Genomic DNA, 12,206 nt, shown 5'->3' on the forward strand with positions numbered 1-12,206 from the left:
CACATATATTGAGTGTAATTCCCTGTATATATTTTGCTCTTTTTGGAGCTCCTCATAACACAAATGGTTTTAAATGTATCTAATTTCTTCACAAAATACAAAGTACCTGTTCAATAACAGCTTCCCCGCAGAGGGAAATCCTGCCCCCCATCCCCCCCCCCCCCCCCCCCCCCGTGCGCAGCCACCTTTTGGAACTAAGATGCAACAATAGAGAATCCCAAAAATCCAAAAGCGACAGAGTAGGGCAGGCACACCACCAGGCCAGCAAAACACTTACAGGAACAGTTTGTGGCTTGAATAGTCCTTTCTTTGTTTCTAGTCTTGCCCTGGACTATGAAGCATGTAGTTGTTTATCATCCAGTTCTTCTTTACCAGCCTGATTATATCCATCTTCCCTGATCCTAATTGATTCCATACAACCTTCCAGTTGCCAGCCTGTGTCTGGTTCGTTTTCACATTATAGCATAATTTTTTTTACTAATTGGTGTTAATGAACACTCACTACTCTCAAGAGTTCGCTAGTTAAATACAACCTCCAGTGTCGACTAAAGCTGGTGTGGCTCATTTCTATTAATAGAATTGCCTTGCTAAATGAAACTCGAACACCCTAAGGAAAAACAGCAAATATTCAGTAAGCCAAATACCTCAGGCTAGAATCTTCTTAAATACATGTTGACATTTTCAATTTGCATTCTTGCACAGTGTGGGCAACCTGTTGCCAGAGGATTCATTTAGGTCTTTCAAAAACTTCATGATCATTTTTTAGTTAATAGCCTCAGTTTAAGTCTGACCCCCATAGTGATTGCTGAACTGGAGATGTGTAGGACTGTTTTCAAGATCTCAGCTTCAAGTCTGGAAAAGAATAGATCCATCCAGATTTCATAACCCCCTGCCATATAGTGCCTATGGATCGATCCAGCAGCAAATCGCCTTAATCAGCGGGAGTATGGACAGTTCAACATATGGGTCACTGACCATGGTTGGGCAGCTTACCTAGCGTGACCTAGTGGGCATGATATTTAGATATTGATAATGATAAAAAAAATTGCCTAAGGCCACCATGAAGATCAAATCTTTTCCTTAACAAGCAATGGTGTTTTTTGTTTTATCTATGTCAATTTTTTTAGTTTTTTTATGGTAACAAACATTTTGAATGGCATCCGTTTTTTTCCCTGTATCCCCAAAGGGGTTATATCAGCATTGCCCAATCATTGTGTTATGCTATGCAATGTTATTTTTTTCTTATAAAGTGCTACATACAAAATAGCTGCGTGGCACTATCACTGACAACCATATATTGGCTACATGCCTGATACCCAGATGTAATTGATGCTGTTAGAGCAGCTAAAACCGTCAACATAAAGCAAGGGCTTGTTAGACCAGTAAAGAAAATGCATTTGGGCTGTCAGACTACCATCTTTAAAGACCTCAAAGGCATAGAGATTTGCATATGGGTCAGATATATAATACTAAAGAGCACAGGTGCGGTTTAGGAAGATCTAAGCATTTCTCACTGTGTCCTCCAGTACACAGCATCACTCTGTATAGCTTATGGCGACCCAGACAATCTTTCACCGGATAGCAGCCGTGCTTTTAGAGACGCATACACTCCTTCACGGATCAGTATTCAAAGCTTCCTTGAATATTCTTTTCTTGCACCCATAATCAGTAGGCAGCTTTGCACAATGGGCTTGCAGATTAAAGTATGTTTGAGAAGTCATCTACGTATGGCTTTTGGCCTAGGAACTCATCCAGCCTGCCTGGTGTCTATCTGCTAGAGGGAACAGGCAACAGAAACTGAGATACAAGAGGTGAATAAGAATCAATCAGATTCTCTGATAAGTTTCCCCCAACTAAGAGAGACAATCTTTCGCCTCTCCTAGTTCCTCTTCTGTGGTTTGTTGCTTCATCCTTCCGGAGAGGCTTCACAAGGCTGAGCAAAATCACCTTCCTTTTCTTGGTTTACAAACTAAATAAGACGTGGGTCTCTTTCTAGAAGTTAGCTCTGGCTTTCATGGTGTGACTGACTCCTTCGCCCACGTCTCAAGGGTCAGGCGGTCCTGTTTCTTGAAGGCGTCTTCCTTCAGGTAGGTGAGACTTTTGTCAACTTTTGTCGATTGGGGAAACTGTAAAAATAGGAGAACAGTAAACTTGAAGGTCCTGGGAGGGTTATTGCAACAGCGTTCCCCTTTTGGGTGTCCTTCAGATGCACATTCTCAACAGTACTCCAAGTTCGTTGCCCACCCCATAGTGGATATTTGAGTGAAAGAGGAGGACACCTCTCCCTGGCCCGGATTAACGGTGGCTCCCAGATCACCATCCTATGCAAACACTTGTCCCATGGCTACCTGAGCCACCGATAACTGGAACCCTTGAAGGGACTGGTTCATTTTGGCATGGGAGAGGTATCCTGCCCATAGTTGGCACATTTAAATCTCAGCATCTGGCTCCTAATGAAACTTCATGAGACAATCAAGAATTGACCAACCAATTCACAGTCTTCTCACTTACTGGCCATGTAGAGAGATCAAAGTGTGCTGTCTGGACCACCTTTGCCATATTTATGGCATTCGCTAACATCTGGTGCGATGTGAGCGGTGCCTGATTACACCCACAGCCCGGAGATGCATCCCGTGTTCCTGCAAGCATGCCTCACTGGAGAGAAGCAGAGTGGTAGGCTCAAGAGCCAGGATCAAGGCTGAAGTTTCCCTGCTTGGAAGAAAGCCAATCACTGGTCCTAAAAGAAGACATATCTGTGCAGAAGGTCACCTGCAAGACCCTAGTCCTGATGGAAGTTCAAGGAGGAGGTTTTGTGCTATGAGACACATGGTGAAGCAGCGTCTAACAAGGTTCCAATCATCCATCACCATACCAGATGCCACTCTCATAGTCTAACTCCCATGGGGACAAGGTACCAATCATCCATCACCATACCAGATGCCACTCTCATATTCTAACTCCCATGGGGACAAGGTACCAATCATCCATCACCATACCAGATGCCAATCTCATAGTCTAACTCCCATGGGGACAAGGTACCAATCATCCATCACCATACCAGATGCCAATCTCATAGTCTAACTCCCATGGGGACAAGGTACCAATCATCCATCACCATACCAGATGCCAATCTCATAGTCTAACTCCAAAGGGGACAAGGTACCAATCATCCATCACCATACCAGATGCCAATCTCATAGTCTAACTCCCATGGGGACAAGGTACCAATCATCCATCACCATACCAGATGCCAATCTCATAGTCTAACTCCAAAGGGGACAAGGTACCAATCATCCATCACCATACCAGATGCCAATCTCATAGTCTAACTCCCAAGGGGACAAGGTACCAATCATCCATCACCATACCAGATGCCAATCCCATAGTCTAACTCCCATGGGGACAAGGTACCAATCATCCATCACCATACCAGATGCCACTCTCATATTCTAACTCCCATGGGGACAAGGTACCAATCATCCATCACCATACCAGATGCCAATCTCATAGTCTAACTCCCATGGGGACAAGGTACCAATCATCCATCACCATACCAGATGCCAATCTCATAGTCTAACTCCCATGGGGACAAGGTACCAATCATCCATCACCATACCAGATGCCAATCTCATAGTCTAACTCCAAAGGGGACAAGGTACCAATCATCCATCACCATACCAGATGCCAATCTCATAGTCTAACTCCCAAGGGGACAAGGTACCAATCATCCATCACCATACCAGATGCCAATCCCATAGTCTAACTCCCATGGGGACTAGGTACCAATCATCCATCACCGTACCAGATGCCAATCTCATAGACTAACTCCCAAGGGACAAGGTACCAATCATCCATCACCATACCAGATGCCAATCTCATAGTCTAACTCCCACGGGGACAAGGTACCAATCATCCATCACCATACCAGATGCCAACCTCATAGTCTAACTCCCAAGGGGACAAGGTACCAATCATCCATCACCATACCAGATGCCAATCTCATAGTCTAACTCCCAAGGGGACAAGGTACCAATCATCCATCACCATACCAGATGCCAATCTCATAGTCTAACTCCCACGGGGACAAGGTAACAATCATCCATCACCATACCAGATGCCAACCTCATAGTCTAACTCCCAAGGGGACAAGGTACCAATCATCCATCACCATACCAGATGCCAATCTCATAGTCTAACTCCCAAGGGGACAAGGTACCAATCATCCATCACCATACCAGATGCCAACCTCATAGTCTAACTCCCAAGGGGACAAAGTACCAATCATCCATCACCATACCAGATGCCAATCCCATAGTCTAACTCCCACAGGTCAAAATCTCCACTACGCATATAGGCTTATTAGCACTCATGAAGATGTTATTAAAAAATCATTTGGGCTGTATTTGTGCATGATTTTGAAAGGACATTTACCTTCCCAGAATTTCTTTTGCATTCAGTGGCTCAATTAGACCTTTCAAGGGAAGACATTTCTAGGTCTTACTCGATTAATATCCTTTCAGCAAAATTTCAAAAATTGACAAAACTTAAAAGCAATCAAGCTGATGTAGCATACTGTCAACAAATTCCAAGATTATAATTGAAATGTTTCTTTGTTACTTATGGTGCAATGCAATTTTTTTAAAGAGCAAATTTCAACCCTCATGTGATGTCTATTTACATGAGGTTTAAATTTGGCCTGTTCTAATTAAGCATAAGTCCATGGGCTAAAAAAGGGGCGCCTATGGGGCTGCAGTGTTGCCAATTCTGTACCGCCATTTTACAAGATTTAGCATATGTGTTGTTTTCTTGTTCAGGTCTAGAAATTTTGAGATCCAAATATCTGTACCAATTTGGAAAAAATTCTCCCATATGACGAGGCGTTAATTTTAATGTTTAATCCACAATCTGCTAGTATTTATGGACTGAAAAGCTTTTTAAAGTAATTCTAATTTCTTTTTTTTTACCAGTGTTTTAACATTGTTTGGGGAAAGCACGTCACAATTTTTGGGAAAAGCATTGTTGGTGATTCCAAGAGCGTTTGTGTCTGTGTAATTATTTAACTGTGATATCCATAAATATTTTTTTATGATTTTCATTTTATCATATCATATAACAGCTTGATGGGGTGTTATGTAGAGGGCGCTTAACTGTCCCTGTCCCTAATGGGACAGGGGCCAAGCCCATAGTCTATGCCAGACACAGCCTTTCTGGGTCAGAATAAAGCTTCACGGCAGAAAGCTTGAGTAAGTCACCATGAGGTTTCTAAGTCTTATTGAGAACTCACCACCTCTCATATATATATATATATATATATATATATTCACTCAAAAAAGTTTTAGGGGTGTTATAGTTTGCTGGACATTTCACTCATACAAAACCATTGAAATTGCTCCTATATAGGTAGTTGGACTAACTATATTTCGCGCACCCACAATGCACTGCTGATGATGCCACATATTAGATCATTTATGACATGGTCAGTGACATCACTGATGACATCTCAAATGACATCACTGATGACATCACTGATGACATCATCCACGTGACAATCACATACACCTTTTCATACACTAGTAAAATCTTTCATCACTCAATGTATAATACAGGGGCCATCTAGTGCTGATGTCACAATAGGTTTTACATCCAACCAAATGCCATAAAAAGGGTCCTTACTTATTGCTGGTGATTGATGATGTAAGTTTGGGTAAGTGGGCAAGCTCTCTACTTCTCACTGGGGGCCCCTTTCGTTACTGTGTTCATGTGGCCACTGTCCTAGCTGTTATTTTCTATTTTCTAGGCTTTGTTAGTATTTTAGAAAATGTCCTGACCGCCACGTTCCTGTCTGTGACACCCCACCCCTCCCCCACTCCTTTCTTTCTCTAGTCTCCATTTACTCTAGAATGTGGCTGATGGAAGTTGTTTCTCTTCATTTTGTAAGTCCTGGTTGCCTTCTCTTTTTCTGCTGAAGCTGCATACGTAGGTCAGCGTGCAGAGTTTGCAATTGAGTCAAACCAAGTTTTCTGTGGTTTCTGATGTTTCCTCTCAGTGGCGGTGCTGTATTTATTCCTGGGCTACGGGCCTTCTTCAGGACGCCTGTGCATTCTAGTGGTTTCCTGCATCACGTGTGACTTCTGCCTGCTGAAAGCGCCCCGTTGTCTTTTTTGTGCTAACTGTTCTCACTTGTTTGTTTTTTTTTTGTTTTTTTTGTCAACTGTTCTGGGCTCCCCTTTTGACTTCACTGGAAGTTTGTATTGTTTTTAGTAATGTGAATTCTAGTTTAGCTCCTGCGGATGAGTCCAGTTACCGGATTGTATTATTCTGATTCTGAAGGTTGAGTTATAGCTAATAATGAATGTCTTTATAATGTTTACTTGTATGTTGTTGGTAAAGTCAAAGTATATCACATTACTGTCAAAGTGGTAGCTACAAGTGATTATTCGAGAAACTCGCCCCTTTGTTTTACCATTAGCAATATATATTCCAGTGTTTGCGTTGCTGCAATATTTTTTCCATTACGGGTTACATTGATGCAGTATTTCATTCCATTACGGGTTACATTGATGCAGTATTTCATTCCATTTCGGGTTGCATTGATGCAGTATTTTTTCTATTTCGTGTTGCATTGATGCTGTATTTCATTCCATTCAGGGTTGCATTGATTTTGTATTTTTTCCATTAGGGTTGCATTGATTCCGTATTTTTTCCATTACGGGTTGCATTGATGCAGCATTTCATTCCATTTCGGGTTGCATTGATGTAGTATATTTTCTATTTCGTGTTGCATTGATGCAGTATTTCACTCCATTCAGGGTTGCATTGATTCAGTATTTTTTCCATTACGTGTTACATTGATGCAGAATTTCATTCCATTTCGGGTTGCATTGATGCAGTATATTTTCTAATTCGTGTTGCATTGAAGCAGTATTTCATTCCATTCAGGGTTGCATTGATTCAGTATTTTTTCCATTACGGGTTACATTGATGCAGTATTTCATTCCATTTCGGGTTGCATTGATGCAGTATTTTTTCTATTTCGTGTTGCATTGATGCTATATTTCATTCCATTCAGGGTTGCATTGATTTTGTATTTTTTCCATTAGGGTTGCATTGATTCCGTATTTTTTCCATTACGGGTTGCATTGATGCAGCATTTCATTCCATTTCGGGTTGCATTGATGTAGTATATTTTCTATTTCGTGTTGCATTGATGCAGTATTTCACTCCATTCAGGGTTGCATTGATTCAGTATTTTTTCCATTACGTGTTACATTGATGCAGAATTTCATTCCATTTCGGGTTGCATTGATGCAGTATATTTTCTAATTCGTGTTGCATTGAAGCAGTATTTCATTCCATTCAGGGTTGCATTGATTCAGTATTTTTTCCATTACAGGTTACATTGATGCAGTATTTCATGCCATTTCAGGGTGCATTGATGCTGTATTTTTTCATTACGGGTTGCATTGATGCAGTATTTTTTCCATTTAGCGTTGCATTGATGTAGAATTTTTCCATTTCTGGTTGTGCTTTTCTCCCTCAGGTCCTCTCTCTCGATTTATGTTTCTCTCGCTCTGTCTCTACCTCTCTATAGTTTATTCTATTGCTCGTTTTCTCTTTTATTCCATCTCTCTCTCTCTGTCTGTCTTCTTCTCACTCCACTATCCATTTTCTCTCCCTTTTCCCTCCCATTCCCCTTTCCATACCTGTTATCTATTTTATCTCTCTGCAATCCACTTTACCAGACATTATCTTTCTCCTCTCTCTCACTCTACCTCCAACTGTGAGAAACTGGGTGTCTGTTGCAGTAACCCCTCCACTTTTTGCCAGATTACTGATGCAATTTTGACTTGATGTGCTGTGGGTCCCTGCCAATCAGATTCCCAGGGCCTGTGTTCTTTCCCAAAACAAACCCAAACCCAATTGGCATCTCTCGCCAAAGGTCAGCCCCTGGTAAATGGTACCACAGGTACCCAGGGCACTGTGACCAGGGAAGACCTCAAGGGTGGCAGCACTTATTGTAGGGGTGGGCTTAATTTGCATAGTTGCTCTACGCAAAGCTCTGCAAAACAGTAAAAAATCTCTGCAAACACGTAAAATTGCTTGTTCCGCCCGTTCGTCATGCTCTTTTCCTGTTCGCGAACGCTGTTTGCATGCTCGGGGGAAATATCTTGCAAACACGCATTTTGAAAGCGTGAACAAGTAATAAAGTCCACGAAGCTGCAGATCGTGAAATTTTTGGCAATACCGCGTTCTTCGTGGAACACGAAATTATCCAATTCTGCAAATTCCGCGAGCGGAACGGAATTTACCACTCAGGCTAAACTTATTGTGCCACCCTTAGAGGCCCTGTACCATTACACTCACACACTGCTTTTGTAGGCTGCGTGTTTTGGTGCAGAACAAAGTGAAGAGTCGACATGGCACACAGCTCTGTGTGCCATGCCTACAACCCACTGCCCTGGCATAGATCAGTCACCCCTCTAGCTGGGTACACTATACCAGTGGTGAGGGTACAGGTGCATGAGCCCTGTAACTCTACAGTGTCTAAGTCCATTCTTAGACATGTAAGTGCAGTACTGCCATTAAGAGTATACGGTGCTGGGAGTTTGTCATTACGAACTCCACCGCACCATAATGGCTGCACTGAAAACTGAGAAGTTTGGTATCAAAATTCTCAGCACTTTAAAACAAAACTGATGCCAGTGTGGGATTTAATGAAAAATGCACTCAGAGGGCATCTTAGAGATGCCCCCTGAAAAACGACCAGCCTCTGGTGGGTTCCTTGACTGGTACACACCAGCCTGCCCCCATGAGACATATTTCTGGACCCCTAGGGTGGGAGCCTTCACTCCCTGTGCCCAGAAACAAAGCCATTCCTGGGCGGAGATGTTCACACCTTTCCCAGGCCAGGAAGAGCCATCTGTGGCAGGGGAGCTTCAAAGGCCTGGCAGCCTTTGTAATGCGTCCCCCAGCCTCTCCTGCTATCAGGAGCAGTCCCCCTTCCGGTCTTCCCTCCTTTTCGGCAGAAAGACAGGCGGAAAAAATTTGCGAGCCCAAAAGGGGTGCCCACCTCTGCCAAACCCACCCCTCAGGTGGGGGAGGCGAGGTGAAGCCCACTCTTCCATGCCTGCCCAATCAGGATTAGGTATTGTGCTCACTCCCCCACATGGGGTGAGCACACTAAGGGTGTAGTCACCCTAAGGTCAGTAGCCCATGTGCTACTGACCTCGAGACCCATAAAATGCCTCCTAAATAAAGTATTTAGGGTGCAGCCCTGAACCAAGAAAGCAGACCAGAAGAAACTGCAAGAAAAGCAGAAGGACCGAACAGCTGTGCCGAAGTTAACAAGAGGAAGACACGCACTGACTTAGCACCAGCCCTACAGGCCTGTCTCCACCTCGAAGCTGCTCTTCCGAAATCCTGGTGTGTCCTGCAGGCAGCAACCTTGAAAACCCCAGAGGACCTGCCGGTTTTGTTCATCTCCAACCTCTGGTTCCGGACGGACGCCGCGATTCCACACCACTCTGCACCCGCCATCCACGGCCCGAGCTTGAGTGGGCAAACACCACAAGGAGGTCCCCCCGGCAATCCTGACCCGAGATCCAGTGACCCATGACCTGCCTCAAACCTCCAGCCAACGCCTGCAGCCTAAATCCGGAAGGTCCCCCCACGCGCGACCACGAGCTGGTAAAATGATCCTACCCTAAAAGGCACCCCTGCATCCGACGCCCCACGGCTTTGGGTGGCCAAACCAACGGTGCCTAACCAACCCCCAACATCCCAGCTTACCTCTCGAAGCCTGCGGTGCCTTTGCAAACCGGATGTTCCCCATTGCAAACAACAGGGCGCCGACGGCGAAATAGCACTCTGCACCCGCCTCCCTAGTGCAGCTGAGGGTGCACCTTTGGTGCTACTTTGTTTCCCTATTTGCCCTGAGCTAAAGTCCAGGAGCTTTGCTTCCACAAACAAGTGGCCTGCTCGTCAGCAGCCACCAATCGGAGGCCCCCTGTCCCCATTGGATAAGATTGGGCCTCAGCACTCTGCACCCGACGTCCTAGTGCCGCTGAGGGTGTTCCCTGACCCTGGGGGACTCTTGAGTCCAATCCCAGAACCTCAACTCCCACTACCGAATACTTACCCTAAAACCAATAAAACTATTTTCCTCAATAGGAAACATTGACAGTTTTTCTTGGGAAAGTTTTTTGAGTATGGAGTTTGAAAACCTAAAGAAATTCTTTAAAATTGTACTATTTAACAAAAACGCGTTTACTAACCTGTTTACAGGAAATGTCCCAGTGTAGTATCCAGGTATACTACATTGGGTAAGAAAAGTAATCTAAAAAGTAACTTACCTGGTATTTTACTGGAAAGCCCATTCAATTCTCTGTCCTGTATTTACAAAGCATTGCATTTCTCTGCAACAATACTGTAAGTCAAAACAAAGTGCCTATACCATTACAATCTGTATTTCAGCTGTATGTTTACTGCAAAATGCTTATCACTTACCTGTGCCAGGCTTGCTTGGTTCTAGGAAATAAAATAACTAAAAGAATATTTTTCTACAAAAACAATTGGTCTGAAGTTCATTTTTTGAGTGTGTGAATTCATTTGCTGACTGAGTGCGTACAACAAATGCTTAACACTGTCCTCTGATACTGTCTTACTGCTCGACCACACTCACCCAAATAGAGAGTACGGCTATCTACTTTCACCTCTGTCTACCTTTGAGGATCCACCTGACTCTGTGCACATTACACCTCACTTTGGTATAGCATATACAGAGCCAGTTTCCTACACCAACTTTTTAATTTCTCTCATCTATCAGTTTCTTTCTCTTCTCTTACACATCTTCCTCACTGTCCCAACCTTTATCTTTTGTCTTTCTTTTTGCTTCTTTTGTGTCCTCTTTCACTTTTTTCTTCCCTTGCTCTTCCTTTGTTCTTTTCGTCCACACCTCTCTTGGCACCTCTGTTTCTCGCATTATTTCCTGTTCTCTCTCGCTTGCTCTCTGCCCACAACTCTCATCTCTGCTCGCTGTCTCTTTTCCCCCTTATTCTCTCTTTTCCCCTGCTCTCTCTACACACCACTTTTCGCGCCTCTCGATTCATTTTGATTTTATTAAACACTTTACGCTGACTGAAGCACAATTAGACAGATTGTGCAATGATCCAGGAATCCGAAGGCAGCACACCTCACGTTATCACTGGAGACAGGTGCTAACCAAGCATCTCCAAGGGGCAAGACGGACGCTGGCCTACACGAGAATACCTGTTGCACATGTATGTCCTGGACTGAAAAATTATTTCCTACTGAGAGCCTCACCCGTGTCCCAAAACATAGACAGAGCACAGCAACCACACAAGTAAATAGCTGATTGAGCCCAACCAGCAAATGTATTTAATGTGAAAATTGCAACAAGTAAAATCTGTTCAGCAAATCAATCTTCTTTTGCAGTTTGAAGGTACTGCTGTGGTAAGAGACGACCACCATTTTCCATGCACCCTCTTTAGAATGAAAGGATTCGTTGGCCGTCTGTAAAGTGACCTACACATTCAAGTCACTTTGTTGTCTGTTCATCTGAACTATTTTATACGGTTGCTAACTATATGGATCCTTCTGGCTTATACTGAAATTCCAGGAGTCACATGTTGAACGTTGAGAAAGCCTTGAAAAAGTCGCAAAAAAACTATCTTACGGCGACGAAACACGTGTCGGCTGTCCTTGTACAAACGTTGTAAACTAAGAACTGTAAAAGAAGATTGATTTGCTGAACAGATTTTACTTGTTGCAATTTTCACATTAAATACATTTGCTGGTTGGGCTCAATCAGCTATGTACTTGTCTGGTTGCTGTGCTCTGTCTATGTTTTGGAATTGTTAAGACATTCAAAGTTTCCGATTGTATTAGGTGATACGGTGAGTTGCACTGTATCAGACATAGAGCACGCTCTAAAAAAATATAGTCCAAAACTACTTTATTGCTTACATTGAAACAGAGGTGCTGGTTGTTGTTTGGTCTACCACATTGCCACTGTTGCTTTTCAAGCCTCACCCGTGTATAAAATGCTCTGGTGCAGAAAAACAGAGAAGCGCAGATCTAGCTCTAGGACCGCCGATATCACTGCCCGTCCGCCATATTACAATGAGTTTTGTGGTCTGGCGGGCGGGTGGTGTGGTGGTCCGGTGGAGGTGCAGTTCATAGGCTCA

General features: G+C 43.6%; 1 protein-coding gene across 1 annotated transcript in view; it reads left to right on the forward strand.

The window, feature by feature from the left end:
• The first annotated feature begins 1,905 nt into the window (after positions 1–1,905).
• Positions 1,906–12,206, forward strand: part of LOC147684427 (NACHT, LRR and PYD domains-containing protein 3-like) — a 105,428-nt gene continuing 95,127 nt past the window's right edge. Inside the window, exon 1 of the mRNA XM_086940358.1 lies at positions 1,906–2,087. The gene's annotated coding sequence lies outside the window, so the exon portion shown is untranslated. The remainder of the gene's footprint in view (positions 2,088–12,206) is intronic.

Source organism: Lissotriton vulgaris, chromosome 10 (assembly GCF_964263255.1).
Source record: "Lissotriton vulgaris chromosome 10, aLisVul1.2, whole genome shotgun sequence".
In the NCBI taxonomy this organism is placed as follows: domain Eukaryota; kingdom Metazoa; phylum Chordata; class Amphibia; order Caudata; family Salamandridae; genus Lissotriton; species Lissotriton vulgaris.